The 18,173-nt window shown below is 44.6% G+C and overlaps 1 long non-coding RNA gene across 1 annotated transcript in view; it reads left to right on the forward strand.

Annotated features, from left to right (window-relative positions):
* Positions 1–18,173, forward strand: part of LOC148135767 (uncharacterized) — a 30,328-nt gene that overhangs the window by 9,361 nt on the left and 2,794 nt on the right. Inside the window, exon 3 of the long non-coding RNA XR_015754901.1 lies at positions 11,060–11,171. This is a non-coding gene — a long non-coding RNA (uncharacterized LOC148135767). The remainder of the gene's footprint in view (positions 1–11,059; positions 11,172–18,173) is intronic.

The following is an 18,173-nucleotide window of genomic DNA, read 5'->3' on the forward strand; positions in this document are numbered from 1 at the left end:
CACTAACACAGTGGCCAATCCCATAAGAATGTCCTCTCTAAGTATTGCTGTGATGGTTCATGCACTCAAAACCCACCACCACGTGTCCTTCCTCTCTTGCCAACCCTTCCATGCTTCCTGTGGTCTCTCTACCTTGAAACAATGATTTGTTGGTCCTATCCCTCCCTCAGCAGTGTTTCTGTAATGATTTGATTAGATTAGTTTACTTCCAGTGTGGAAACAGGCCCTTTGGTCCAAAAAGTCTACACTGACTCTCCGAAGAGCAACCCACCAAGACCCATTCCCCTACATTTACATCTTCACCAAACATGACGGGCAACTTAGCATAGCTAATTCACCTAAACTGCACATCTTTGTGACTGTGGGAGGAAACCAGAGCACCCGGAGGAAACCCACGCAGACACGGGGAGAATGTGCATATTCCACACAGATAGTAGCACAATGATAACTATAATCTCCAAGTCCCATATACCCATCCATCCCCGTGTTCATCTTCCTTAGCTGTCAGGCCCCTTGCATTGAAATAAATGCAGGTTAATCATCAGTTTTTCCCTATTCCCTGCTATGTTCTTGCCTGCCTTGTCTGTTGGAATTGCTCTCTTTAACTTGTGTAACAGTCTCAATCTTCTTTCTGTCTTTATGACAGTTTAAGGTCCACTAGTTTATACACTCTCAAGCCGCTTCTCTAATTTGCCCCACCAGAATGTTGGTCCACATCCCACCCCCAGGTCAGGTCCATTCCCCACCCTGTCTCCCTGTGCTAACCCCTTCAGGGATCTATGGACTTGTCCACCAAGGTCCCTGTATTCCTCAGCACTCCACAAGGACCTAACATTCATTATGTCTGTCTGTCGCTTATCATTCCTCCCACAGGGTATTATCTCACTTCGATCACTCTAAACCCTGCTCAAATTATCATCTGAAAGACATTGAACTGTAGACTGAGATCAACCGTCGCACTGTGGACAGAACCTCACCTTTCATGTCATTTGCGAGCCTACTAATGGTTCATTCTGCTTTCACATCCGAGTTGTTAATGCCCATTATAAACAGCAATGGTTCCTGCACAGATCCCTGTGGTACACCCACTGGTGAAGGAATTTCAAACACGAAGCAGTCTGTCCACCAATTGTGGATCCAATTTACCAACTTGCCTTGGAACCCAATGGCTTTTTACTTTTGGATCAGCCTTCCGTGTGTGAACTTGTCAAAGGCCTTATTCAATTCCATGTAACATCTGCATTGCCCTCATCAATACGTTTAGACACCATTTCAAAACACTCCACTGACTTTCTCAGACAGTATCCTCCTCTCCCAAATCCGTGAGGATTGAGCCGAGATGATCTTTACCTTTTTAAGTGTTGATTTGTCCTCAGAATTGTTTCCAATAATGTCCCTCCCCCTGCTGTCAGACTATCTGCTCTGTAATTACCTGGCCTATCCCTGCTGCTCCTGAACAAAGGAACCACATTAGTGATCCTCCAGTCATTCGGCACTTCATCTGTGACCAGAAAACTATTAAATATATCCACCAGGGCCCCAGCAACCTCCTCCCTTACCTCCCATAGCAGCCTGGGATACATTTTATTGGGCACTGGGGATTTCTCCAGCTTTATGCCTATGAAAACATTTAATACCTCCTCCGTATTGATCTTAACATGTTCTCGAACCTCACCATCCCAACTAAAATCCCTGGCTCCTGTGTGAATACAGATGAGAATTATTCATTGAAGACCTCACCTACATGCACAGATTGTCTCTTTTATTTCTAACAGGCCTCATTACTTCCTCAGTAATCCTCTTATTCTAAACATATTGATAAGATACCTTGTGACTTTTCCTTAATAGTATCTGACAAGGATATTTTATGGTCATTGTGTGTCCCTCATTTCTAAGGATATCCTTGCAGTCCCTACACTTTTGAATGGCTTCACCTGGTTTTATTGCACTGTGTTTTCTTTTTAAAACTCACGATGTCGCTTGATCAGTATTTACTGGATTTGCTGCCTTTACTATTCCCTCGTCAGGAACACACTGGCCCTGAATTCTCACTGTATCACTTTAACATACTCCCACTTTCCAAATATGGACAAACTGCAGATAGTCTTCCCAGTATATGTTTGCCAGAACCTCTCGAAGAAAGAGATACTGATAGGAGACTCAGTTGTGAGGGGGACAGACAGGAAACTGTGTGCCCGCAGAAGAGACCCCAGGTGGTGTGCTGCCTCCTGGTAACCAGGGTCAAGGATGTCTCTGAGCGGTTACTGAACATTCTGAAGGGGAGGATGAACATCCAGAGGTCATTGTGCACATCGGTCCACATGACAGAGGTAGACGATGGGATGGGGTCCTGTGAAATGAGTATCAGGAGTTAGGTACGAAGTTAAAAAGCAGGACCTCAAGGGAAGTGATCTCCAGATTGCTCTCAGTGCCACCTGCCCCAGTGAGGATAGAAATAGAAAGATAGGCCAGATACATGTGTGGCTGAGGAGCTGGTGGGGGTGGGGTTAAGGTTTGGATCACTGAGATCTCTTTTGGGGTAGAGGTGACCTATACAAGATGATGGGTTTGACTTGAACCAGAGGGACGCCAGTATCCCAGCGGGGAGATTTGTTAGTGTTATTCGGGGAGGGTTTAAAAAGGTTTGGCAGGGACTCTCAATAAGGGAGGGCCTATCGACCAGTCAACAGAAAAATGCATCAGCCATCGAGAACAAGTTTGCTATTCAGGATATCCAAGGGCACAGCCAAGGTAGGGAAAAGACTTTTGGTTTAACATGCATTTATTTCAATGCACGAGGCCTGACTGGTAAGGAAGACAAGCTCAGAGCGTGGATTTGCTCTGGGGACTGGGATATTATAACCATAACAGAAACATGGCTGAGAGAAGGGCAGGACTGGCAGCTCAGTGTTCCAGGATACAGATGCTTCAGGCGTGACAGAAGGACAATTAAGTGAGGAGGGGGAGCTGCCCTTTTGATAAGGGATGGCAGAACAACAGCGCTTCGAGAGGATACTCTTTAAGAGTCATCAAATGAGGCCATATGTTTAGACGTTAGAAACAAAAAGGGGGTGTGCACTCTGTTCTGACAGTCTTCAAGATTCCCAAATAGCCAGCGGATGTGAGAGGAACAGATGTGTAGAGAGATTGCAGGTACCTAATGAAATAATAATGTAGTATTGGTTGGAGATGTTAACTTCCCCTGGATGGACTGGGCCACCCACAGACTAAAAGGCCCATACGGAATTCAATTTGTCAAATGTGTCCAAGAAGTTTTCTGAAATCAAGATGTAACTCGAACAAGGCCTAACTCTACTCAGGTGGGTGCAACACCGGACCTCCCCTCAGACAGCGTGGTCAGGCAAGTCACTGAATAATCAATCAGAGAACACTTTGGGTCCAGTGACCACACCTGTCTTAGTTTTAACATAGTTATGGAAAAAGATCAAACAGGTCCACAGAATAAGGTGTGAAACTGGAGTAGGGCCAATTTTGGGGCTATTTGGCAGATTCGAGCAGAGGTTGATCGGGTGAATTAAAAAATCGCACAACACCAGGTTATAGTCCAACAGGTTTATTTCGAAGCACCAGCTTTCGAAGCGCAGGTGGTCATCCTAAAAGTGAAAGGCAGAAATTAAATGTGTTTGATATTACGTTCCATGACATTGCCATCCTGTTGCTATAAATTCTGTGCCGTACGACTGTGCTCCACAACCACCTGATGAAGAAGCAGTGCTCTGAAGCCTAGTGCCTCCAAATAAACCTGCTGGACTGGAACCTGGTGTTGTGTGATTTTTAACATTGTCCACCCCAGTCCAACAACGTCTCCTCTACATTATGATTACCATCGATTGGGTGAGTCTGTGTGAAGGAAAAGGAATGACTGACAAATGGGAGGCTTTTAAAAGGGTGATCTCAAGAATCCTGGGCCAGTGTGTTCCAGTGAAGGGAGAATCTGGCAGGTTCAGAGATCCCTGGCTGCTGAGGGATATTGAGGCTCTGTTCAGGAAAAAGAAAACAGTATACATAGAGTTTAAGCTATTCGTATCTTCTTCCAGTCCTAAAGATATCATCAATCTGTGGAGACCTTGCAATCCTCTCAGGTCCCTGCAGCACTCCTGATCTGTAGATCTCACTGCAATGACTGTGACTATCTGATCCAGTTCCAAAAAGACTCACTATCTGTGTAACATCCTCCCTTGCCTATCACCCATCCTGTCAATGTCAGGTCTTCCAGTCTGTTCATCATCCACCCATACATTGACTTTAAGTTATTTGTATCTTTTTCCAGACCGAAAGATACAATCAATTTTTTAGACCGTACAATCCTCTCGGGTCCGTGCAGCATCCCTGATCTGTAGAACTCACTCCAATGCCTGTGACTATCTGATCCACTTCCAAAAAGACTCACTATATGTGTAACATCCTCCCACCCTGTCAATGCAAGCTGTTCCAGTCTCTCCATCCATCTACTCATCTCCAGAACCATCTCCAGCTCTAACACCCCTATCTGTGGAAACGTCACCCTCCCCTACAACCCTTCCCACTTTGACCAAACTGGAGGAGGTTACTAATGCTCCCTCATCCGTGAAACTGTCTCTAACCAAAATTGCTGTGCTTTCCTCCTGGTAAAATTGTCTAACTCCACATCCTCTATATCTAAATAACCTGCAGAAACTTAGCCTTTCTATAACTATAAACATCTTCAGTCGCGACTGCTATCCACATAGCTGTGTGTTCTTCTAATCTATAAAACCGTCTTGATTTCCACAATCTGCTCCATTCACCTCAAACACTCCTGTCTGTGTGAAACATCCCATCCTACCAACATCCTTTTCTGTGTAAACTGCTCCATCTCTCCCAACCTCCCCATCTCCATGAACTCCTGCAGGCCCTATAGCTCTGTAACCTCTTGTGGCTCTATGGTCCTCCCTCCCTGTGAAGTTACCTCCAGTCCCCACAGCACCCCCAGTCTGGGTTGTCTGCTCCAGATCAGACCATTGCTGTCTGTGTTACCTCTGACAATCCAAGCACACCTTCCTATTTGTGTCTCTTCATTCAGATCCCATCCTCTGCAGCTTTCTGAAACCTCTTTGTGCCATTGTAACCCTCCCTATTTAGATCGAAGAACAGTACAGCACAGCGAAAGGCCCTTTGGCCCTCAATGTTGTGCCGATCATTTATCCTACTGACCCTACATTTTACTATCAGCCATTTGCTTGTCTAAGAGTTCACTAAATGTCCCTAATGTATCTGACTCTACTACCACTGTTGGCAGTGCATTGTACGCACCTGCTACACTGTGTGTAAAGAACCCACCCCTGATATCTCCTGTAAAATCTTCCTCTGATCACCTTCACTTTATGTCCCCTTCTTATTTCCATTTTTGCAATGGGAAAAGTATGTGGCTATCCTCTCTATCTAAGCCTCAAATCATCTCGTTCACCTCCAGTAAGTCATCTCTTGTCCCTTTTCATTCCAAAAAGAAAAGCCCTAACTCCCTCAACCTTTCTCCATAAGATCTCCCCTCCAGTCCAGGCAGCATCTGGTAAATCTCCTCTACACCCTCTCTATAGCTTCTACATCTTTCTGATGATGAGGCAACCAGAACTGAACGCAATATACCAAGTGTTGTCTAACCACACTTGTCTTGATAGAGCTGCAGCATAACCTCATCGCTCTTAAACTCAATCTCTCTGCTAATGAAAGCCAACACACCACATGCATTCTGAATAAGGCTAACCACTTGAGTAGCAGCTTTGAGGGATCAATGGATGTGGACCCCAAGATTCTTCTGTTCCTCCACACTGTCAAAAATACTGTCTTTCTCCCTGTAAAGGTTGTCCGCGGAATTCCTCAATCTTAAACCCACCCTATCTTGGTAACTTCCTCCAATCCCTCCAACATCATAAACTGGGAAACCTCTTAAAGTCCCGATAATCCCCCTTACCTCTGTAACCTCCTTTATTAGCATAAACCTTCAAAATTACTGAAACCTCTTTTTGCCACAGCAACATTCCAGATATCTGCATAACTCTGTAGAATGGCTATGCACCCTTCAGGTTCCCAGGCCGGGAGATGGGAGTTCAGATGTGAATCTATTTGCCCATTCTGTCTGTATGCCTGATACTGACCTGGTGCTGCTCTGGTAGAAAGCACTCTCCGTGCATTTGGTAACCTCCAGATCTATGTAACTGATCAGAGCTCGCCTTATCGAAGCCTTTCTTTGGAAAGTTCTTTGTTTTGTCATTATTTTCCAGCAAACATTTCATGAGATGCAGGAACTGGGAAGTTTCCATTTTGAGAGAATGACACCTTTATCACTGGAAATTGGAATGCCTTCTAAAATGAGAACAGCAGTTTGGAGGCAGGAGACATATTCCTGTGAGGGTGAAAGGCTAGGCCAGTAGGTGTTTGGAATGCTGGATGAGGAGAGAAATTGAGGTTTAAGTTAAGAGAGAAGTAAACATATCTCAGGAGAGAGTGTGAATCCTTAGGAGAATATAAAGGCAGCAGGCGTATACTAAAGCTGAAGATCAGGAGGGCGAAAGGGGGACATGAGATAGCTTTGGCAAATAGGATTAAGGAGAATCCAAAGGGTTTTTATAAAAATATAAAGGACAAAATGGTAACTAGGGAGAGAATAGGGCCCCTTGAAGATCAGCAAGGCAGCCTGCACGTGGATCTGCAGGAGATTGGGAGATATTAAACAAGTGTTATACATCAGTATTTACTGTGGGGAGGACATGGAAGATATAGAATGTAGGGAAATAGATGGTGTCAACTTGCAAAATGTCCATATTACAGAGGAGGAGGTGCTGGATGTCTTGAAATGCATAAAGATGGATAAACTCTCAGGACCTTATCAGGTCATAGAGATGTACAATATGAAAAAAGATCCTTCAGTCCAACCCATCCACGCCGACCAGATATCCCAACCCAATCTAGTACCACCTGAGTCTCCACCACTTCCTCTGGCAGCTCATTCCATACACGTACTACCCTCTGTGTGAAAACGTTGCCCCTCAGTCTCTTTCATATCTTTCCCCCGCACCCTAAATCTATGCCCTCTAGTTCTGTACTCCCCGACACCAGGGAAAAGACTTTGTATATTTATCCCATACGGGCCCCTCATAATTTTGTAAACCTCCATAAGGTCTCCCCTCAGCCTCCGATGCTCCAGGTAAAACAGCCCCAGCCTGTTCAGCCTCTCCCTAGAGCTCAAATCCTCCAACCCTGGCAACATCCTTGTAAAGCTTTTCCGAGCCCTTTCAAATTTCACAACATCTTCCGGTTAGGAAGGAGACCAGAATTGCAAGCAATATTCCAACAGTGGCCTAACCAATGTCCTGTACAGTCGCAACATGACCTCCCAACTCCTGTACTCAATACGCTGACCAATAAAGGAAAGCATACCAAACGCTTCCTCACTATCCTATCTACCTGCAACTCCACTTTCGAGGAGCTATGAACCTGCACTCCAAGGACTCTTTGTTCTGCAACACTCCTTCGGACCTTACCAGGGCCTGATCAGGTGTACCCTCGAACTCTGTGGGAAGCAAGGGAAGTGATTGCTGGGCCCCGTGCTGAAATATTTGTATCATCGATTGTCCCAGGTGAGGTGCCAGAAGACTGGAGGTTGGCTAACGTGGTGCCACTATTTAAGCAAGGTGGTAAGAAGAAGCCAGGGAACTACAGACCGGTTTGCCTGACGTCAGTGGTGGGCACGTTAAAGGAGGGAATCATGAGGGACAGGATTTGCATGTGTTTAGAAAGTCAGTGTCTAATTATGGATAGTCAGCATTGCTTTATGCATGGGAAATCATGTCTCAAGAAATTGAATTGAGGTTTTTGAAAAAATAACAAAAAGGATTGATGAGGGCAGAGCAGTCAATGTGAGCGGTATGGAATTCAATAAGGTGTTCGCAAAGTTTCCACATGTGAAATTGGTGAGCAATGTTAAATCTCATGGAATACAAGGAAAACCAGCCATTTGGATACAGAACTCGCCCGAAGGTAGAAGACAGAGGGTGGTGGTGGAAAGTTGTTTTTCAGACTGGAGACCTGTGACCAGTGGAGCGCTACAAGGATCGGTGCTGGATCCACTATTTTTGTTATTTATATAAATGTTTTGGATGTGAACATACGAGGTGTAATTAGTAAGTTTATAGATGACACCAAAATTGGAGGTGTTGTGGATAGCAAAGAATGTTACCTCAGATTACAACGGGATCTGTATCCGATGGGCCAATGGGCTGAGGTGTGGCAGATGGAGTTTAATTTAGATAAATGTGAGGTGCTGCATTTTGGGAAAGAAAATCTCAGCAGGACTTACTCACTTAATGGTATGTTCCTAGAGAGTGTTGCTGAACAAAGAAACTTTGGAATGCAGATTCATAGCTCCTTGAAAATAGAGTCGCAGGTAGATAGGATAGTGAAGAAGGTGTTTGGTATGTTTGCTTTTACTGATCAGAGCATTGACTAGAGGAGTTGGGAGGTCATGTTCTGGCTGTACAGGACATTGGATAGGTGACTTTTGGAATATTGTGTGCAATACTTGTCTCCTTCCTATCGGAAGGATTTTTTGTAAATTTAATGGTTTCAGAAAAGATTTGCAAGGATGTTGCTAGGATTGGAAGATTTGTGCTTTAGGGAGAGGTTAAATGGGCTGGGGTATTTGAGGCTGATGGGTGACCATACAGAGATTTATAAACTCATTACATTATTTTTTTTTACATTACATTACAGTGTGGAAACAGGCCCTTCGGCCCACCAAGTCCACACCGACCCGCCGAAGCGCAACCCACCCATACCCCTACATTTACCCCTTACCTAACACTACGGGCAATTCAGCATGGCCAATTCACCTGACCTGCACATCTTTGGACTGTGGCAGGAAACCGGAGCACCCAGAGGAAACCCACGCAGACATGGGGAGAACGTGCAAACTCCACACAGTCAGTCGCCTGAGGCGGGAATTGAACCCGGGTCTCAGGCGCTGTGAGGCAGCAGTGCTAACCACTGTGCCACCGTGCCGCCCACTGTGCCACCGTGCCGCCCACCGTGCCACCGTGCCGCCCACAAGAGAAGCATGGATAGGTTTAACAGACAAGGTCTTTTCTCTGAGGTAGTGGAGCCCAGAACCGGACAGCCTAGCTTCAGGGTGAGAGGGGAAAGATATAAAAGGAACCTAAGGGACAATGTTTTCAGGCAGAGGGTGATGTGTGTATGGAATGAACTGCTAGAGGAAGTGGTGGAGACTGGTACAATGACTGCATTTAAAAGGCATCTGGATGGGTATACGAACAGGAAGGGTTGAGAGGGATTAGGGCCAAGTGTTGGCAAATAAGACAAGATTATTTTAGGATATATGGGTGGCATGAACGAGTTGGACACCGAAGGCCCTGATTCTGTGCTGTACACCTCCATGACTGAATGTTTTCCACTGTCCATTTCCAGCCATACACTTCACTATTTCCCCTGTTTACCTTGGTCAGTTTTCCTCTCAAATACATGTAAATGGCTTTGGTTGTGATTGCAGGGTGTGCTTTATGGTCACTTTAAAAATCCATCAGCCCTTTGAATTCCACTACACGACAATTTCCCCGCGGATATCTCAGTGTGACATTACTCCTTCACTCAGCTTCATCACCCAATGGTCGATCTGAGATAATCATATCCCTGGCCATTTACTCAATGTGTTATTTAAAGAAACACTGACAAAAACATTCGGAGAGGAGTTCGGAGAATATCATTTTTGACAAACATTGAAGTCTCCCAAAATTATCACAGTGCCTTTGCATTACACAGGAATTCATTGGAATGTGTAACAGTGTTGAGCAATGAAATATTGTCAGGCCGCCTCAAAACTGTTCTCCTCCTTGTGTTTTTGACACATGTTACCCAGATTCTGCATTCAGGCTGATTCAGCTGCATCATCTGATGTCAAAGTCTTTCTCTGTAATGCCTTTGTTACCCATTACTGTCAGGGTTACCCATCCTGCACTCCCTGAGACCCCTCAAGGATGTGTACAATTCAATATTTATGTTCCACCTTTTGTTTCTCCTATAACCACACCTTTCTGGTGACCGAATATTATTTATCTCGGTGTCACAAGTCTATTACCTTATGGCAGGTACTTTGTCCATTCCAAAGAAAGAACATTGTAATTGACTTTTTCCCACAATTTCCTGTCACAGCCTAATTCCCTGATGTACAGTTATAGTTAAACTCTGTCCCTTCCTGTTCATTTCTGCTTGTCTTCAGTCACAACCCCGTGCTGTTCCGATGCTTCAACATTTCTATTTGGATTTGGAAAGTTCCTTTCACCTGAACCTTGTCCCTGCATCCTCTCTGTCAGTTTAAAGTCCTGTCCATAAACCTACTGACACGATTGGCCAGGACACTGCTCCCAGCACGGTTGTTTTTAATTCCATCGTGGGATGTTGCTGTCTCTTTCTGGCCAGCATTTCATGCCCACCCCATGAGCTGCCCTAGAGCTGAGTTGCTTGCCAGGTAACTTCAGGGGACAGTTGAGAGTAAATCTCGTTACTTTGCGTCTGGAGTCACATGTAGGCCAGACCTGCTGTCGATAACCGATTTCCTTCCTTAAAGGATATTAATCAGTTAGATTGGTGTAGTTGACATCGGCATTAAATTCTGGATGAACAGTCGGGTGAGAATAACCTGAGGTTATCACCTGTCCCACTCGTAGTTCACCCATCACTGAGTACTGACCCCGTGCACCATGAATCGAAACCCTTTCACCATGACTGTTGTTTGATCCTGACACCTTCATGCACTTTGGTGATATCACTCATTATCTCTCCATGTGGTATCCCTCACTGTGTGGTTCTAATTGCTGCCTCTGTCAGCTCCTCTCACTCTTGCAGCTGGTCTGAGATCCTGATCCAAAATAATCCTCTGATCAGCAATAGCACAGACCAGGGACAGAGACTGGGATTTTCGTGATCTCTGCCGGACTCAGTGCTACTCTAGATGAGTTATCCTCACTGCATCAGTCTAATTTTCCATTCTGTCTATTTCTGTCTCATGCAGGTAATCAGGATGTTGCTAACTCCTCTCTCATCCATCACCTCATTGAAGATGCTTAGTCAGCCAGAGAGAGATGGAGAGGGAGGTCTGGAGCCTTCAGTAAATCCTGCAGCCGGTAAGATCACTCACAGTAAACAGCACAGGGAGGAGTTTGTGGCCTTCTGTATTCAGACCCGGAAGACAGGATATAGACACAGAACTGGGCAAGGAACAGCAACATTCTAGGCTTCATTCACATCATCTTGTCAGGGTCCTGCATTCACCTTTGCTGTACTGGTCCTCACAGAGACAGCACAGAAGCCCCAAGCATCAATCCTGGCCCATGTTGTACTAGTAATCTCTGTAATATCCTCCAGTCCCGATAATCCTTCCTCTGTTTGGAAGCTCTTCTAGTCCACACAATGCTCTCTGTTTCTGTCAGGTTCTCCAATCCCTAACACCCTTATCCCGAAACTTCTCCAGTGGATACTAAATTCCTTCATCCCTGTAAACCTCACAGTCCTGTCTGTCCCTGTAAGCCCCTCATAACAAAACCACTCTCTATGTCTATGTATTTGCCTTTAACCTCTCCATCCATCCCTATCTGGGTAAACTTCTCCAGCTCCTACAACCCATCCTTTTCTGTGAAAAAAATCGTAACTTCCTTATCGTTCTCCAAACCTTCAATCTTAATCTACATAAACTTCACCCTGTCTCCACCAACCCGCCTGACCACAGGAACCTCTTCCAATTTGTGCAACCCTCCCCATCTGTGTTACTGTCTCCAACCCCGTAACCTGGCATTCTCCATTGCCTTCCGATCTATGGAGCCTTCCTGAACCTAGAAGCCTTCTTATATCTGTGAACGTGTTCAGTCGCTATAACCTTCCATATCTCTGTTATACACACAAAACTCTTCTCTCTGAAACACCACCTGTCTGTGCCTCACAGTCTGCCTGCCTCTCCCTATATCCATCCCTATCCCTATCTCCAGAAGCTAATCCAGCTCCATCTATCCGTATAAATTCCTCCAATCCCCAAACTCCTTTGTCCCACTGACATTCTTGACCAGATGTAACTTTGTTTAACTCTAACATCCTCCAGCCCCTGTAAGCCTCACTATCTCTGTAACCTGTACCATCTGTTCAACCTCACACTACTGAGGAATGACTCCCTGCATTCCACATAAGGCAGATGGAATGACAGAGAGCAGATATGATGGAACTGTCATTCTGGCGATGTAAAAACAGAATGATAATTGCTGGGAAGGAAATATTGAAGGTTTGTTGGGATCGAGGCAGGCTTGGCAAAAAGCCACCAAGGAGTGAAGAAAGGATGAGCTTAATGCTTTAATGAAATTGCGACGTGGAACTGAAATCCAAAATTTGGAGGCTATTGGATGGAGCTGGGAATAAACAAGCAGCAACAATCATTGGCCGGAATTCTTTTATAGGGACCAACCAGTGGTGGGAATGCAAATGTGGTTACAGTCAGAACACTGAATATACTTACAGCAAGGGTAGTACAGCAACTGTGTGTGACAGTGGTCTCCATCCACACTAGATAACTAATAAGTGTCAGTGCAGTATTAGATAGCATCCTGGATTGTGTACTAGATTGTTTACGATAACATCATTGAACAGGCAGAGAATAGAGGGATATGGACCATGTCGGGGCAGGTGGCATGTGTTGAGAATATCATCATGGTCGGCACAGCCATGGTGGGCCGAAGGGCCTATTGCTGTGCTGTACTTTCTAATTTCCTACTTCCCAGCATGTACTTGATCAAAGCTCTTCCGAATCTTGAATCTTGCATTCAATTTTTCTGTCATGTTTTCTAAACATCAGTTGGGTGCAAACTCAATCTAATCCACCTCTTATTGGAAAATTCATCCATTTCCAGGATCAGCCAAGCGACCCTTCTCTGACCTGCCTCCAATAGAAGAATATCATTCCTTCGGGCACTCACACTGTTCATAGTATTCTGGGTGTGGTCTGACTTGTACCTTGCATAGTTTTAGCAAGACCTTCCTATTTTTAGACTCCATTCCCTTTCTAATAAGTGGCAGCATTTGATTTGCCTTCTCTATGACCTGCTGACCCTGTAAGTTACCTTTTTCAGATTGATAAACAAGAACTCGTACAACCCTTTCTGCTGTCAGTCTGAAACCAAACAATGTTTGCCTGACAGTAAGTGAGGAGCATGCTGAAATGAGTGAGAAAGGACCTATCAATAAAAAATAACTGGACCCTTAGAAACACATTTTATAAAGAAGAATGTGTTTTTGAGCCTGTTGGATTTTAAATGTTGGTGTGAATATGAATGGCAGAATAGATAAGGGTGTGGTGGGTGACGGTATGGGGGAAATGTGCTATTTGAATTTACAGAAGCCTTTATGCAAGTTTCCGTAAGGGCTTAAGAATAACTAGGAAGAGAATAGGGCCCCTTCAATATCAATAAGGTCGCCTATGTGTTGAACCAGAAGAGATGAGTGAGATCTTAAACAAAAAAAAATCTTGTCTGAATTTACTATGTAGAAAGACATGGAAGATCAGGAGCTTGGGGAAATAAATAGTGATGTCTTGGAAAGAATCCTCAACAGAGAAGGGAAAGTACTGGAATCTTAAAACAAATAAAGATAGATCAATCCTCAGTAGCTCATTCGGTTTATCCTCGAATATTATGGGAAGCTGGGGAAGAGATTGCCGTGTCTCTAACAGAGATATGTATATTATCAACAGACACAGTGAGTTACAGGAAGACTGGAGGGTGGCTAATGTTGTTCCATCACTTAAGGGCTGCAGGGAAAAGCCAGGAGTGAGCCCAGTCATGGGGACGTTGTTGGTGGAGATTCTGAGAGAAAGGAGCTACGCATATTTGGAAAGGTAAGGGCTGATTACAGATGGTCAGCATGGATTTGTGAGTGGGAAACCGTATTTCACAAACTGGATTGACTCTTCGAGGAGGTGGCCAAGAGATAGATGAAGGCAGAAAGTCAACGTTGTCCACATGGACTTCAGCAAAGCATTTGACAAGGTTCCAACGTGTAGAACATCTAGTCAAGAGGAAGAAGGAAGCTTACATAAGGTTAAGGACGCAAGGATCATTAGACTTCTATAGGGTTATATGGGAGCGGCACAATGCCTGAGTAGTTAGCACGGCTGCCTTATAGCACCCGGGACCCGATTTCAATTCCAGCCCCGGGCGACTGTCCGTGTGGAGTTTGTACATTCTCCCCATGTCTGCGTGGGGTTCCCCCAGGGGCTCCAGTTTCCACCCACAGCCCAAATCAGCCATACTAAATTATCCATAGTGTTCAGGGATGTGTAGTATTGACACGTTAGTTAAGGTACATGGAGAGAAATAGGGTCGGGGAATGGTTTTGTGTGGGATGTTCATCAGAGGGTCGGTATAGCGTTGTTGGGCCAAATGGCCTGTTTCCACACTCTGGGGACTCTGAAGGTAGCCAGGAAGGAACTGAAGAATGGACTTAGGACTGCCCGAAGGGGGCATGAAAAAGCTTTGTTGGGAAGGATTAAGGAAAACCGTAAGGCATTCTCCACTTATGTGAGAAACAAGAGGATGGCCAGAGTGGGGGTAGGGCCGGTCAGGGATAGTGGAGGGAACTTGTGCCTGGAGTCACAGGAGGTAGGGGAGTTCCTTAATGTATACTGTGCTTCAGGATTCATACTGAGAGGGGCCTTGTCATTTGTGAGGACAGCATGAAAAGGACTGATATATGTGAACAGGTTGATGTTAAGAAGGAGGATGTGCTGTATGTTTTCTAAACATAAGGATAGGTATATACCAGACGGGATGTACCCAAAGTTACTGCAGTAATCAAGGGAAGGGATTGCTGCGCCTTTGGCGATGACCTTTGCACCCTCACTGTCCACCGGAGTCATACCAGATGATTGGAGGGTGTCAAATGTTACTCCCTTGTTCAAGAAAGGGAGTAAGGATAATCCTGGGAATTACAGACATCATGTTCTTATGTCTGTGGTGTGCAGATTATTGGAGAGGACTATGAGAGACAGGATTTATGACTCCTTGGAAAACCATAGTTTGGTTACAGATAGTCAGCATGGCTTTGGTAGGGCCAGATCGTGCCTCACAAATCTTATTGAATCCTTTGAGAATGTGATAAAACACATTTATGGCTCATTCAGAAATTACAGAGGCATGGGATACAGGAAAGCTGTCTGTCTGGATACAGAATTCCTGGCTCATAGAAGACAGAGAGGAATGATAGATGGGAAGCATTCAGCCTGGAGCTCGGTGACCAGTGGTATTCTGCAGGGACCGGTTCCAGGACCTCTGCTTTTTGTGATTTTCTTTTTAAATGACTTGGATGTGGGTGTGGAAGAGTGGGTTAGTAATTTTGCCAATGACATGGAGGTTGGTGGAGTGGTGGATAGTGTGGAGGTCTGTTGTTGGTTGCAGCCGGATTTTGACAGGATGCAGAGCTGGACTGAGAAGTGGTAGATGGAGTTCAATCTGGAAAATTGTGAAATGATTCATTGGGGGAAGATCAAAGTTGAATGGGTTAAATGCAGAATATTTGGTTGTGTTGTGGAACAGAGGGATCTTGGGTTCCACGTCTATCGATCCCTCAAAGTTGCCACCCAAGCTTACAGGGTTGTTAAGAAGGAATATGTTGTGTTGGCTTTCATTAGCTGGGGGTTTGAGTTTTAAAGCTGTGAGGTTATGCTGCAGATCGATAGAGCCCTGGTTAGACCCCACTTGGAATATTGTGTTCAGTTCTGGTCCCCTCATTACAGGAAGACAGTGGAAGCTTTAGGGAGGTTAAGTTGGAGATTTACCAGGATGCTGCCTGTGCTGGAGGGCATGTCTTATGAAGAAAGTTTGAGGGAGGTAAGGCTTTTCTCATTGGAGTGAAGAAGGGTGAGGGACGACTTGGTAGAGGTGAACAACATGATGTGAGACACAGAGAGAGTGAATAGTGAGACACTTCTTTATACCATAGCATAAATGGCTATTATGAGCAGGCATAATTTTAAGGTGATTGGTGGATGGTTAAGGAGAGATAGGCTCTTTACAAAAAAGCTGTTAGATGGGTGGAATGCACTGCCAGCAGTGGTAGGAGAGTCAGATACATTCGGGACATTTAATACACTCTAGGATAGACACATGGATGGCAGTAAAATGAAGGATATGTAGGTTAGTTTGATCTTACCGTCGGATAAAGTTTGGCATGGCATCATGGCTTAGGGGTCTTGTGCTGTACTGTTCTGTGTTCTACGTCCCGTATGGTAAACTGAGTAATAAGCTCAGGTCAATCTAAAAGGATATGGCATTCAGGAGGAGCTAGTCAACTAGATACAAAATTGGCTTGATGGTTGGAGGCAGAAGGCGGTGGCAGACATGTTTTTCTGACTGGAGATATGGGACCAGCAATGCAGTGGCTGCAGAGTTGTTGTAATTTGGATAAATGGTTTGGATGGGAGTACTGGTTTCCTGGTAAGTTTTTTTAGGTGGTACTGAAATTGGTGGTAAAGTGGACAGTGAAGGGGGTTATCTGATTCAACAGGATGAACAGTACTGCTGGGATAGTGGGTGAAGAATAGCAGATGGAGTTTAATTAGATAAATGTGAAGTGTTCCATTTTGGTGAAACAAATCAGGGTGGGACTTGTACAGTTAATGCTCGGACCCTGGGTAGTGTTGTCAGTCAGAGACCCAGGGATGCAGGTAGACAGTTCTTTGAAAGTGGTGTCACAGGTAGACAGGCTGGTGAAGCAGGCCTTTGGTATGGTTACCTTGACTGGGCAGAGCATTGAGAGTAGGAGTTGGGATGTCATGTTGTGGCTGTACAAGACATTGGTGAGGCCACTATAAAAGCATTGTTGATCAGTCTGAAGAACTCCTCTCGTTCACTTACCTCCTTGAGGGAAGGACATCTGAAATTCTAACCTGGTCTGGCTGACATGTGCATCCAGTCCACAGCAATATGGCTGCCTCTTAACTGCCCTCTGGACAATTAACTGTGGGGCAAAGTATGCTGGTCTAATCAATGACAACTTCATCCCATGAATAAATATGTATATGCTCCTCACTACCTCTGCAAACACCTCCAGCTGCAGCAATCCATACTGGCTTTGTAACACCGTTCAGGCCCTGACCACTCTCTGTAACACTCTCACCACCTTCAGCAACTTCATTTCTCCCTGTTCCTGTAGTGTCATTAGCTCCTGACAATGATTCCCCTTCCCACTGCTCTCCTCATGTTAGCAGCCCCTTTGCAATACCTTTAACACTTACTGGTTAAACTCTCTCTGATTTCAGGATTTTAAATACTTTGTAGTGATCTTGTAAGCCTCATAATCTAATATGATCCATTTTGTCCTCAGTGAGTGAATGGTGTGAATTTCTTGCTGAGGATTTTCTGTTTCAATAGGATGTCCTTTTGTTGAGTGTTTTTTACACTGTTCCTTCAAATGTTTTCCACTGTTCATTTACAGACACATGTTTCAGTCTGTTTAGCCTGTTTACCTTGGTCAGTTCTCCTCTCACACTCATGTAATTGGCTGTTTTTGTTTCTAGTTGTATCTTGTCGTATTTGTAATTCACTTTAAAACTTTATATTTCTTTAAACTGCACTTACTCACAATTTCCCAGAGGATCTCTCCAGGTGACATTACTCATTCACTAAGTTCTATCACACAACGGTCGCTCTGAGATAGTTACGTCCCTCGCCAGTTGCACAATGTGTTATTTAAAGGAACACTGAAAAAATTCTACAATCTCCTCTTCGAATATCACTCTTGTCAGTGTGATTGTCAAGATTATATGAATATTGAAGTTGCACTGAATTATCACAATGCTCTTATTAAAAATTCCAATGAGTTCCTGCTTAATGCAGTGATATGCAATGCTGTTCAGTGGCTAAAACTGTTCTGCTGCTTGTGTCCTTGACAAGTAGCAGCCAGAATTACATTCAGACTGACTCTATTTCATGATCTGAGACCAAATGCTTTCTCTGTAATACCTTTGTTATCCTTATTGTTCGTGTTGCCCATTTTGACTGAGTTTCCGCAAGCTTGTGATCCATTGAATATTTATGTTACAACTTTTGTTCGCCCTATAACCACGTGTCCCTGGTGTCTAAATCTCTGCG

This window comes from Chiloscyllium plagiosum, unplaced genomic scaffold (assembly GCF_037043375.1).
Source record: "Chiloscyllium plagiosum isolate Xiang-an unplaced genomic scaffold, Cpla_swu_hap1 HiC_scaffold_48, whole genome shotgun sequence".
Lineage (NCBI taxonomy): Eukaryota > Metazoa > Chordata > Chondrichthyes > Orectolobiformes > Hemiscylliidae > Chiloscyllium > Chiloscyllium plagiosum.